The sequence below is a fragment of the Tamandua tetradactyla genome, chromosome 12, assembly GCF_023851605.1.
Source record: "Tamandua tetradactyla isolate mTamTet1 chromosome 12, mTamTet1.pri, whole genome shotgun sequence".
In the NCBI taxonomy this organism is placed as follows: domain Eukaryota; kingdom Metazoa; phylum Chordata; class Mammalia; order Pilosa; family Myrmecophagidae; genus Tamandua; species Tamandua tetradactyla.
In genome coordinates this window covers 35,813,059-35,826,334 of record NC_135338.1, presented here as the reverse complement: position 1 = coordinate 35,826,334, position 13,276 = coordinate 35,813,059, and positions in this window count along the sequence as shown.

The following is a 13,276-nucleotide window of genomic DNA, read 5'->3' as shown; positions in this document are numbered from 1 at the left end:
CTTGAACATAAAGAAAATGTCATCTCCTATACAGGAATTAGAGTGGTGGGGTTGGCTTCAGGCACAGAGTGATCAGGGCTCTAGCTTAGTTTCTTTACCATATCTTGGCTCTGTCCTCTCCCATATGCTGGTATTGTCTTCGAGTTGGCTTCCCTCAAGATTTCACGATGGCTGCTAGGAAGCTGCATACTTCTGAGCTCATGAGCAGATTAGCTTTGTGTGGCCCTTGGTAAGAGTGATGCAACTATTCTTCCATAAGTCCCAAACAACCCTCTCTTTACATCTCTTTGGCTAACACCAGCTCAGCCTTGCCTGCCCTAATCCAGTGCCCTGCAAGGGGGTTGAGACCAGGCTGCATGGCTTCCACCTAGCATCTGGGGTGGAAAGGGTCACTACCACCATACCCACCCCAGGGCCACAGAGAGGAGCCCTGAAGGGCATCAGAGCATCCAGTATTTCCGTCTGGTCCGCAGGTTGTCAGGGGCCTACCCAGCTGTGCCTTTTTGTGCTTTTGATGTTCCTGGGGGGCACTTCTCTGAGCTGGGCAGAGCAGGAGAGGGTGGACCTGCTGGTCCCTCTGGATTCCATCCCGTGCAGATAGATGGAGTGGCGAGGAATTGGGGCAGTAGCAGCTCATTCCTCACCTTAAGGCATCAGCAGAGGAACTTACCTTACTTCCCAGGAGACCCTATGGGGGTGTATGGCAGGAGCAGAGGGTGGTTTCTCAGCAATTCTTTCTCCCACTAATATCCATCCCCCTCTCCAAAGTTTATACGGCCCACTCCAGACTTAAAATCCTCATCCTGGTTTAGCCAAATCTATTTCCCTTGCTGAAAAGAAAGGAGAGGAATCCTTTATGCAGTGTGCAGAGGTGTACACGAGGGTGTTGAGCATTTGATGCCCACCTTTTGCGAGTTGCAGCATTCTGCAAGCTCACCTCCACCACTACACACTAAGCACTGACTACAATGAGCCCTTTATTTCCTTTCTTCCTTCCGCAGTTCTAAAGATGTCTCTTGCCAAGGAAACTTCATAAATTAAGTGACAACCTTCACAACCTCATCAGGGAGAGCTGTGTAACTTACACATGCTTCTTTGAAACGTCTAAGGCCTTCTCTACCTTTGGGAGCCTGCTCTACTTGGGGTCAGGGAACTACAGAGTGGAAGCCAACGACATAGTAGCAATAACAATAATAGCCATGGCCAATGATTGAATGCCTGGTAGGAGCCAAGCGCTGTGCTGGGAACTTTACATATATAATCCCTAACCCTCAAAACAACCCTGAAACTCGAGGAAGGAAACTGTGGCTCAGAAAGGTTCAGCAACCAGATCCCACAGTGGGTAAGAGGCTGAGCCAAGTCTTAAACCCCAGGTCCTTGAGTTCCTGTCTGGGTGCAAATGGGATGCTGATGGGCCCTGAGCTTTTATGAAAAGGAGAATCTGTACTTTGGAATCATGGAACTGAGCATTTTCCCCGCTTCTACACACGATGCTCTTTTCCGTCCAGAGACCCAAAGACATTTTAAGGCTGATGATTCATGGAACAGTGGGATAGGTGGAGAGTTCATTTTTCCTGGTCTTCAGTGGAAGGCATACTATTGGACTATAGAGAAGAAGCACTACGGATTGCGTCCTGTAGAGGAGGTGAACAGCTTAACTAGAAAAGTGAAACAAACAAACAAACAAAAATTATTCATTCGTTTATGGTAAGAAAAAAATTACCAGAACTGTCAAGAATGGTTGGTAGGATTTTGTCAAGGAGAAAGAGCAAAGAGAAGTCTTTCAGGACAGAAGCCATCCAGGAAACAGAAATAGATGATAAGGTTTGGGCAGAGTGGGGGAAGGTGTGTGCAGAAAACTGACTTAGAATTCAAACAGTTGCAAAGAGTTCATTTTAATTTGAAATTAGGAGTGTGCCTCCAACCTGGCTAGAGAGGACTCTGATTTCGTCCTTATTATAACCATCAACTCAATATCAAAATGGATCCAACCAATATTTACTGATCAGTTACGACGGGTCCCTAACTCACTCAAGCCTGCACAAATTCATAGGTCTGGTGACCCAGGCTCAGCAACCAGAGAGCTAACAACCTACTGGGAGGGACAAACTTTTGCCCAGATCACTGTGGTCCAGGACTCCATACATGAAGTATGGAGGCAAAGAGAAGAATGTGACCTTATCTGTCTAGGAGGATGGGGAAATGGTATACGGAGGGAGTGGTAGCTATTACTGCTATTCACAGATTTGTGTCACCTCTTCTTCCGGGCACATGGCAGAGTTTGCTTCCTTGGTCCAAAACATAAGAGCCATGTGGCTTTGTTCTGTCCAATGACTTATGACCAGAAATGATACGTATCACTTTGGGTGGAAGTGTTTATTAGCGGGTGCACAATCTCCCATCAACCCCTTACCCAAATCAAGGGAACTGATGACCTTCCAGCCAGTGGGGGAAAGCCTGTATCCCCTTGTGAGGGTAACATGGAGCAGAGGCCCCTACCCAACCTAGGATGAACACGTAACGTGAGTGGGAAAGGAACTTTCTTACTTAAACCACTGTGATCAACGAAGGGGGGTGGCTATTTATTACTACATCCTACCTGACTAGTACAGGGGGGAACATAATTGACGTCATCTGGAAGGACCGGCAGAATTTTCACAGGAAGGCATGTGAAATATTCCAGGCAGGCAGAACTGCATAAGCAAGAGATCTAAGGTCAGAAAACTACATAGTATGTTCAAGGAGAGGCAATGGATGCAAGTGAGAAAATGTGTGAAGGTATGGCCCAGCATGGATGGGGCAAAAGTTCCCCACTGCAGAGTTTGTATGTGGAGAAAAGAGAATACAGGTGAGAAGATAAAGTTGGGGACCTGCTGCCAAAATCCAAGCGAAAGTGATGAGGGTGTGACCTAAAAGAAAGATAGAAAAAAGAATGAGTTTAGTAGTAGTGATAATAGTTACCATTTATGGAAGCCTCATGGCTCAATGGTAGCCTACCATTTATGTGCCAGGAACTGTGCTAAGTGCTTTATATCCACTATCCAGTGGAAAGGAGGGTTGAGGGCTAAACCGTAGAGCTCCCACCACAAGCGCTGGCCCAGGGAGAAGGCAAGTTGCACTGAACTCTAGGGAGCTTGCTCACTGGGCTGGTGACACTGGAGAGGAGACAGATCCAGTGGAGAGAAAGCAAACCCTGGGCCACTGGATCACAATCAAGGCAGACCAGCCTTTCTCTGTCCTGCTCACAGATGGGCGGCTCAGAGGTTATGGGGAAGAGTGTGCTTCTCTTTCCAGGGAGGTTGGTGATTCTGTCATGGTTTCTGTGTCCTAAGCCACCGTGGGAGCAGTAGACCTGGTGAGATAGCACACAATACTCTTGGGCATCCTTTCAAAGAATATTACTTCCACAAGGATGGGAGTATTCAGTTCCAATGGAAGGCACAACATTGTAAGCAAATAGGTCCTTTCTTGGTTTCTGTCACTGAACGGTCCATGGGTAAATGTGACTTCAGGCTGTGCAAGGATCTGGGAGCTTCAACGATCTCAGTCGTCACTGCCTCCCACCCTCTCTCAGCCCTTTCCTCCAGGTTGGCTTCATTCCCATACAGTCTTTCTCATCGTGTGCTGCCCCTGGAAGCCTTCATGGCCTTTACAGCCAGTGACCACAAGGAAAGAATATGTCTCTTTCCCAGTGGTTTCAGCAAAAGTTCCAGGGATCTCTCTCACTGGCACAGCCTGGGTCCGGTAGGCACGTGCCTCAGGACCCAGGGGGAGAATCAGCTCCACCTAAAGTGCATAAACAAGGAAGGGAGAAGCAGTAGTGTCTTCGGCTGGGTTCCCACAAAGGCAGACCCTGAGGTTTGATTACAAGTAGTTTTTCTGGGAGCACCAGCAGGGTCCATGGGGAAGTGAGACAGGGGAAGGAAGGAAGCGATTAAGGGTACATTCATGGGCAGGTTAAATGATGGGTAACTGGGGCTCAGCAACTCGGAGGCCCTTTGTAAGAACCAAGGGCTGAGGAAACTGGGACATCTATCCACTCCTGTCTCTCTTTGGTTGAGGCCTGCTCCTGGGAGCCTTAAGTCCCCAGCACGGCTCACCTGCTCCAAGCATGCACGCGCATGGACCGAGCACACTTCTGTGGCCAGAGAAAGCCCTCAGGTAAGAAGTCATAAGTGTGCTTCAAAACTGTTGAGTACTGAGAGAAAATGGGCAAGGCATTGGCAGTATCTGCTGTCAAAGGAAAACAAGAGGCTTTTATAAAATGAACAGGACAGGGATGCAGGACAGGACAAAGAATAGATGTTCATTGCAGCCAATCTCCTGACAGAATGCACACCGGGAAGCTGATCTCTGACTACCCCCCCCAAAAAAAAAAATCTGTGCATGTTTTTGAATACCCATTTCCTCAGGCTTTTCAAAGAGGTCTGGTTTTAATTGCAGAAGTATTAAAAACTATTTCTATAAGGGATCACCTGATAAAACTAAAGATATTAAATTCCCAAGGGATTAATACTAATAAATGACAGACCCAAACAAGTGCATCTCTAATGGTAGAATTTCAGGCTCCACAAGTGTTATTCACAGGGGAGAGATTCTTGGGAAGAAAGGCCTTATGTAGCATTGATGCTCTATAGCTAGTCATCCTCTTTAGCTAACCCGATATAAGACGATAGAACCACAGCTCATAAAAATCATTACCAATGTTGTCTGGGTCTTTTAATAAGCTGTGAGGCAGGAAGAATAAGTATTATCCCTACTTTAGAGAAGAGAGACAGAGGCTCAAAGTGGTCACACAGCAGAGCAAGACTCTAACGCAGCGTAACTAACTCCAACCAGACTCGTACATTGCTGTCCCAGAAACAGCATCCCACAAAGGCGCAGTGCTTAGTGGAGAGGCTTTATCTCTCCAACTCAGAGCCTCATTTCTTTAAGTCTCCCTGTGACCCAATCCAGACTCCACACAGGACTGCTGTCAGAATGGTATGGGACAGGAGTCGGAGGAAAGCCTGGGGCCCCCAGGGGCCCAGGCCAAAAAAAAGCCTTAAAAGCTCAGTAGACATTAATAATGGCCACCCAGTAACTGGAAGAGAGGAGATCATGTCTCACAGAGTCTCTAAAAGCATCCACACTATTGTTTTCATAGACACTTGATTGAGAATTTTTACACTCCCTGTGCTCCCTTATGTGTGCACATGCTCTACAGTGTTCCAGAAAACACAGGTCTTTCTTGGAGATTGCTACACCTGTGGGCATTCACTCGTCAATCGTGTCCCACCCTAAACCTCATCATCCGCATAGCTTACATCTGCTCTCCAACACCTCAGTTATAGGGAGAAACGTTATAATAATTATACACACCCACGAGGGTTTACAATGCCCTGGGGTGCCCTTCTGTGTCGTAGTAGAGGGTCGATAGATGTTCGGCTACTGGGTCTGAATCCTGGCTCTGGTACTACATATTTTGTGATCTTGGGCAGCATTCTTAACCTCCTGATGTCCTTGTCCCTCACTGATCCCCTAAGAGTGTATAATAGCTGTACCTTCCTCTTGGATTGATCTGCAGAGTAAATGAATGAATACATGTGAAGTGCTTTAAAGAGGCATGGCACATAGTAAGCCTTCAATAGATGTTAGCTATTCATATTATTATTAACGAGCAAGGGAAGGGGAGAGGGATGCATCGTGACAAGTGCTTTGATCTAAAAGAGAGCTGCTCTTTGGAAGAGGGCTGTTCCATGAGGTCACCTGACAGACATGTCAGCTGCTTCCATCCTTGCATCACCTTCATTTGCTGGACTCGCTGCCATGAGATATTGTCATTTCCCCACCCAGCTGTGACTGAGGAATGTCAGGCTGTGAAATGAATGTCCTGCATACACAAGTTTTAGATTTGCTTAAATTTCACTCCTTCTAAAAAGAAAGAGGTTGGGCCACCTCCTTTTGTCCAGTCGCAGACCAGCTGTGCTTCCCCACAACCAAGGACTTGTTGAGAAGAAATTGGCTTCAGAGCCTTCTCCGGGATTTAGGTTAGCTTTTGGAACAGGCACATTTTGAGGACCTATTACCTGAAAGTCTTGAAGATAAGCACAGAGGCCACCTAACTGAGCAAGGAAATGCCAGTTACAGAGCCAGGCTCCCCACCTTTCCAAACTATTCACCTTGGCGAATCTTGCTAGGTCTATTTTCTTCTGGGGCAGAAGAAGAGTCTCACTGTTTTCTTTCACCTTCACAATAGCCTCATGAGATAAGGGCTATTTTATCTTTATTTTGGAATTAAGGAAACAGAGGCACAGAGAGATAAATAACTTGCCCAAGGTCACACAGCTATTAAGCAGAAAAGTCAGGTTTCAAACCCGGGCCTGTCCATCTAATTCTAGGACCGATGCTCTGAACCACTGCTCTGGATAGTAGCCAAAGAGGAGAATATCTGTAAATCCCTTGACAGCCTTCAGTGATCTGCTAATGAGCACTCAGAAAATGAGCTGCCTACGTTCAGTCCACAACTCTTGGCGGCTCTGATGCTGCCCTTGTGGGTTGTTACAATGTACAATACTCTCAGGAGAAAGGGAGCCCCAAGGTTCCTGAGTTTTGTCAATGGGAGAAGAGATCAAAGAGATTCCCCCAAAGGTTCCAAGTTGGGTGAGTGCAAGATGGTGGTCATGCTCTGGAGAGGAGAAACAAATGCCCGAGACCAGTAAAGAAACCTTCCCACACACCCCCAGTTTGACAAGGACTGTCCTTCCCAACCTTGCCACGGTCTCGGGGGAGGAGACTGCCTGGGGCACCGCAATCCACGTGGTCCCGGCTGGCCTCAGTCAGGCGGTACCCACCTCCTTGTCCCTTCCTCTCCCTGTTCTGCTCAGGCACCTCACTGGGCCTCCCCCAGCCCCCAGCCCTTGATCAGGATGCAGCATCACCATGGGCTGTTTTTAATCCTTCCTAGATCTCTTTTATTTCTCCCCCCTTGCTGGGCTTCCTGGGCTGTAATTTTTCCCTCTGTGTCATCCATCACAGACACAACGTCGCTTGTGCAAATTAAAATGCACCTCAGAATAATAAAAAAGGGGCTTTCTTTCCCCCCTCCTTTTCCTTCCCAGCAGCAACTCTTCAACACAAAGCATTTGTCTCTGGGCAAGAGCAGGGAGCATTAACCCTGCATGTGCCATCACCAGGACCCTAGAGTCCCTGCAGCCAGGTGCAGCCATTGATCAGTGCTAAGGGGCAGCTGGAGAACATCAGAGAAAGGAGCCTGGCTCTTCAGCCTTTGTTGCTTATTATGAGTCAGGCACTGTTCACACACTGCCTTTCTAATTTTCTCAACATCCCTATGGGGCAGGAATTATTATCATCTTTATTTTACAAATGGGGAAACTGTGCAAGATTGAGTGACGTGCCCAATTAATTGATGCCAAAGCTGGGATCTGAACATTGTCTCACTCCAAAGCCCATGTCCTACTCTTGCCACTCAAAGTGTGGTCCATGGACCAGTAGTATTATGGGTATCACCAGGGAACTTATGAGACATGCAAATTTGAGTCCAACCCAGACCGAATGAATCGGAATATGCATTTCTACAAGATATCCAGGGGATCTACGCACACATAAAAGTTTGAGAAGTGCTACGCTGGACTGATGTGCTGTAGCCTCTCTCATCTACTCCACCTCCACCATTCTGGTGTTCCTGTTGTGACCTGCCAAGAAAGCTCCTTTTCTAGGGCTGGATCAGGAACTCCACTGGACTCAGCTCAAGCATCTCCTCCTCCATGAAGCCAGACCCCGGGTGGATCCAACAAGTCTTTTTACGTGGCCCTATTTCTATCACGGCAAGTGTAACAGGTATTTAACTTATTTGCCTACATGTCTGACTAACCTCTCCCCAGTGACTTCAGTGAAACTGGAATTGTGCCTTATTTTGTTCTGTATCTGTAATGCCAATACAGTGCCTGGCACCTAAGAGTTGATCAATAAACTTCTCCCTACTTCCCAAGCCCTTGGAAAAATAATCGAAGGCTGACAAGGACATCTTGTGCCGATATCTTCTTAATGCCCCTGAAAACACACACACACTCATGTATATATGCACACATACAACTATATGTATTTTCTAATTTAAAAAGTTATATAGCAGAACTTCTGGGAAGGTGTAATAGACATATTTTTCCTTTTTGCTCTGCTAAGTACAACAAAAACTCCGAATATGATATAGATTCTTAATATAATTCAAACATAATGCAATCTTAAGGAGACTTTTAAAGGTAGAGAAAAGAAGGCAAACCAACTATGAATCTCAGAACCCAAGGGACAATGTGGCACGAAGTTTCACTGGAGAATTCAACCAAACATTTAAAGAAGAGTTGGCATCAATTCCACACAATCTTGCCCAGAATTTACAAGAAGAGGGACTACTTCCCAATTCATTCTTTGAAGCCAGGATTAACCTGATACCAAAACCAGACAAAGATAGAACAAAAAAAGAAAGCTGCAGACCAATATCCCTCATGAATATAGATGCAAAATTCCTTAACAAATATCAGCAAATACAATTGACAATAAACAAGAATTCTATACTATGACCAAGTGGGGTTTGTTCTAGGGATGCAAAGTTGGTTCAACATTTGAAAATCAATGAACATATTCCACCATATTGATAGGCTACAAAAGAAAAATCATGCAATCATATCAGTTGATTAAAGAAAAGCATTTGACAAGATTCAGTACTCATTCATGATAAAAACTCTCAGAAAAAATAAAAATACAGGAAACTTCCCCAAATTAATAAAGAGCATCTACAAAAAATTTACACCTAACATTATACTTAATGGTGAAAGGCTGAATGACTTCCCCTTAAGATTGTGAATAAGGCAAGAATGTTCACTTTCACTGCTCTTATCTAACATAGAGATGGAAGTTCTCGTTAGGGAAATAGGCAAGAAAATGAAATAAAATATATACAGATAATAAATAAAGGAGTAAAACTGTCCCTATTTGCAGATTATCCACCAGAATATCACAAGAAAGCTACCAAATAAACAAGCAAACAAATAAAAACCCTCCTAGAACACATCAATGAATTCAGCAAGGTTACGGGATAAAAAATAGAATGTAAAAATCAATTTTATTTCTATATACTGGCAATGAACATATGGACACTAAAGTTTATAATATAACACCACTTAAAAATCACTCAAAAAATCAAATTCTTGGGTTTAAATATAAGTGCAGCCCTTATATGCTGAAAACTATACAATATTAATGAAAGAAATAAAAGAAGATCTAAACAAATGGAGAGCTATACTATGTTGATGAATTGAAAGCTTTCATTCATGCCCAAATTGATGTACAGATTCAACACAATGCCTAGCAAAATCCCAGGAAGATTTTTTTTTTTAGATATAGATAAGATCATTCTAAAATTTATATGGAAAGGTCAAGTAACTAAAATAGCTAACACAATATTGAAAAAGAACAACAAAGTGGGAGGAATTAGTCTGCATGATTTCAAGACTTATTACACAGCTATGATAATCAGTGCTATCAGGTATTGGAAGAATAGAGACATAGATCAATGGAAAAGAATAGAGAACCCAAAAACAGACTCTCATAAATATGGTCCTACTATGTACAAAAAAAAATTCTATGGAGGAAAGATAGTGTCTTCATCAAATCATGCTATAGCAATTCGCTATCTGTAGACAAAAAAGAGGGAACCTTGACCTAAGTCTCATACTTCAATAAAAATTAACTCAGAATGATCATAGACTTAAATGTAAAATATAAAAGTATAAAACTTTTAGAAAAAGACAGGGAAAAAGACCCTTCAGGATCTAGAGAAAGGCAGGGTCCTTAGACTTAACATGACCAGCACAATTCGTGAAAGGAAAAATTAGTAAATTGGGCTTCATCAAAATTAAAAACTTTGTTCTGCAAAAGACCCTATTAAGAGGATGAAGAGATAGGCTACAGACTGGAAGAAAATACTTGCAAACCACGTACCTGACAAAGAACTAGTGACTAAAACATATAAGGAATGCTCAAAATCCAACAGTTAAAACAACAAAAATCCTACCCATTTAGAAAATGGACAAAAATATGAAGCGATTTCACTGAAGGAGATATACTGATGGCAAACAAACGAAAAGATGTTCAACATCATCAACATTAGGGGGGTGCAAATTAAAACCACAATGAGAGATTAGTACATAACTCTTAACAATGGCTGAAAATAGTGACAACCCCAAATTCTGGAGAAGATGCTGAAAACTGGATCATACATACGTTCCTGATAGGACTGTAAAATGGCACAGCCACCTGGAATAGAGTTTGGCAGTATCATAAAAATGCAATATTGTAAATTTGAAATTATTTCAAAATAAAAAGTTAAGAAAAAACACTAAATATGCAACTACCATATGACCCAGTAATTGTACTCAGGGGCATAAGCAATAAAAACTTATGTTTGTACAAAAACCTATGCCTGAATGTTTATAGAAACTTCATTCATAATAATGCAAACCTGGAAACAACCCAGAAGTCCTTCAAAGAGTGAATGTTTAAACAACTGTGGTATATCCATACCATGACATGCTATTCAGTAGTAAAAAAGAAATGAACTCTTGATACAGCAACCAGGTTGAATCTCCAGAAAGTTATGTTGAATGATAAAAATAAAAGAGTCAACCCCATAAGGTTACATACTGTATGATTCCATATATATAGCATTCTTGAAATGACAAAATTATAGAAATGGAGAACATATTAGAGGCTCCAGGGGTTAAGGATGGGGTGGGGGTGGGAGAGGAGTGAGTGTGGCTTTAAAAGGACAACATGAGGGATCATTATGGCGATAGAAATATTCTCTATCTAGACTATCATTGCCAATATCTGGTTGAGAGAGGCATCTTAGAGTGACATGGGCTTGCTGGGATCCTTTTACTTCAGACGCTGGTTTCAGGATGGACATTTGGAAAACAGGAGCTGCTTATTTGAGAAGAGGGAGCTTTAAACTCCAAGATCTCACCCAGCAAATCTGTGTGCAAACAAATCGTCAGTGTTTGGGGACAAAGAGCATCCTACAAGTGGTGATATTCTGTGTAAAGCTATGCCGGGATGATTCTGGAAAGAGCAGACAAGCTCCATTCTCCTTTATATTCTCCACCCTGCTTTGCTGTCTCACTTGCTCGCTGGTCTGATGGACCTAGCTTGGACAATCCTTCTATCTTTTCTCCTCTTGTCTCCTTTCCCTTCTGCCTGGTTTCTCCCTCTTGTGAGAGTGAATGTCCAGAAACACAAAGACCAGCCAGCTGGCTTGTCATAGATGGGAGTCAGTACATTTGGCACCCCTCAGAGGACAGAGCCCCCAGACTGCCCATGAATCCTTGTCACTCTTTGGAGCTTTTGCTAAAAAGCTACCTAAGCCTCATTTTTTTGTGTCTTTTCCACCCTAAGATCTCTCTGCCCATTCTCTTATCATTTCTGTCTCCAGCCCCTCAATGTCTTGACAACAACTTTAGAGCATTAGCTGAGCACCAGGTCACTCTTTTAATATACATGCTTTATTATACCTACCCAGGCTGCTGTCCTTGGAAGGGTGAGCCTTGCATAGCATATGACCTATTATCCATCCTTCCCATCCCCCAAAGGGCCTGGTGATAGACACTTGACCCCAATCCATTGTTGGTGTCAATGAACTATGACTTGATGGCCAAACTTGAAAGGGATGAAACTGAATCATTCAAGTTCCTATTTTGGGGATTTGGGAGTGGTGGGTGAGGCTATGGGACTGAATTTGTTGTTGATGGATGCTGGAGTTGAGAAGTCCTGATGTCAGGTTGGGGTTGGTAGCCATATTGGTCCATGTACAAACTGTGGAGGCAGAAAAGAAAAGGGAGAAGAGAGGAGAGAGGAGAGGAGGGGAGGGAAGAGCACATGGGATGAGAGGTGAAGGAAAGAGAGAGAACATGACCACCATGAAAACAACCCACAGAGAGAGAGAGAGAGAGAGAGAGAGAGAGAGAGAGAGAGAGAGAGCTGTGCTCCAGTTTCTAAAAGTTGCCAGCACTTAATTGGGATACTTGAGATAGTCCAATGATCTGATTATGTGTATCACTCTTTACATGTATATTATTCTTTTCCAGTAAAAATGCTTTTATTTCCAAAATAAAGTCTCATGCATTAAGAAAACAATGTTAACTCCCTTTTTTGTAATATAGGGGTGATAGGGTTGCTATGGATATTGAAGGGGCAAATATCCAAGAGGTCACCCCTATAGTGTATACCACATAAAGGAGTTACTCTCATTCTCTCTGTCCCCACCACTATGTGCTCTTCCTGGCACTGAGAATCCATTGACAAAAATTCCAGAGTGGTATGACCATCATAGAAAAGGGCATTACCCAGCCAAAGCCTTTCTGGTCCCCAGTGGAAGGAATAGAATCAAGCAAGCAACCTTAAATAAGCAAGCATGCAGCTTTTCTGCGAGAGGGCAGAAAAAAGAGGTGGGGGAGAGGGGGCAAAGAGAAGTGGAAATCACCATTATTCTTTATCATTTCATGGTGCATTAGAATAATATGATCACTCAGTGGTATTCTAATTAGGCCTAATGAAGAATAATGGGTGTGAAAGGAAGCCTGGAATATACATAGATTATGTGGTGTACATACTCCCCAGGCAGGACAATACAAGGACCCCACATCAGGACCCCAGGACTCAGAGGCTGGAACAGATGCAACCTGGACCAGCGGGGGAATACCCACAACTCTTGATGTACGTGGGTTGGTAAGATTGGTTTTGGGGGAAGCCATGTCTACTCACCATATTAAAGAACTGACAGCCCTTGGCAGGTGAGGGGTGGGCTAGCAGAGGGCACCCTTTGTGAACTGAGTGGTAAGGACCCTTGTGTGTGAAGCAAGCTGGTAGGTGACACAAGTAGGGTATGTATACCTACATAGGATATCTCAGGAAGCCATGAATTAGAAATGGTGCATGGGTAGAGGGATAAGACTTAGGGGATAAATGCCCTGTGAGTTTCAAGGGCTTGCCAAAGAACTGGCCATATAGAAGACAGAGAGGAAACCCACCCAGCCTTGCATTCATTGTCTGAGGGAGGATCAGTCTCTCTTCATGGCTGTGAGCTCACCAAGCACATGGAGGGAACCCAATAACTACTTCCTTGCTGACTTGTCGGATGCGATTGGACAATATTGGATCAACAGCAATTGCTTGAGGTTATCTGAGCTGCTGATTATGGGCCCTCACCTGCTGGGACAGGCAGTGT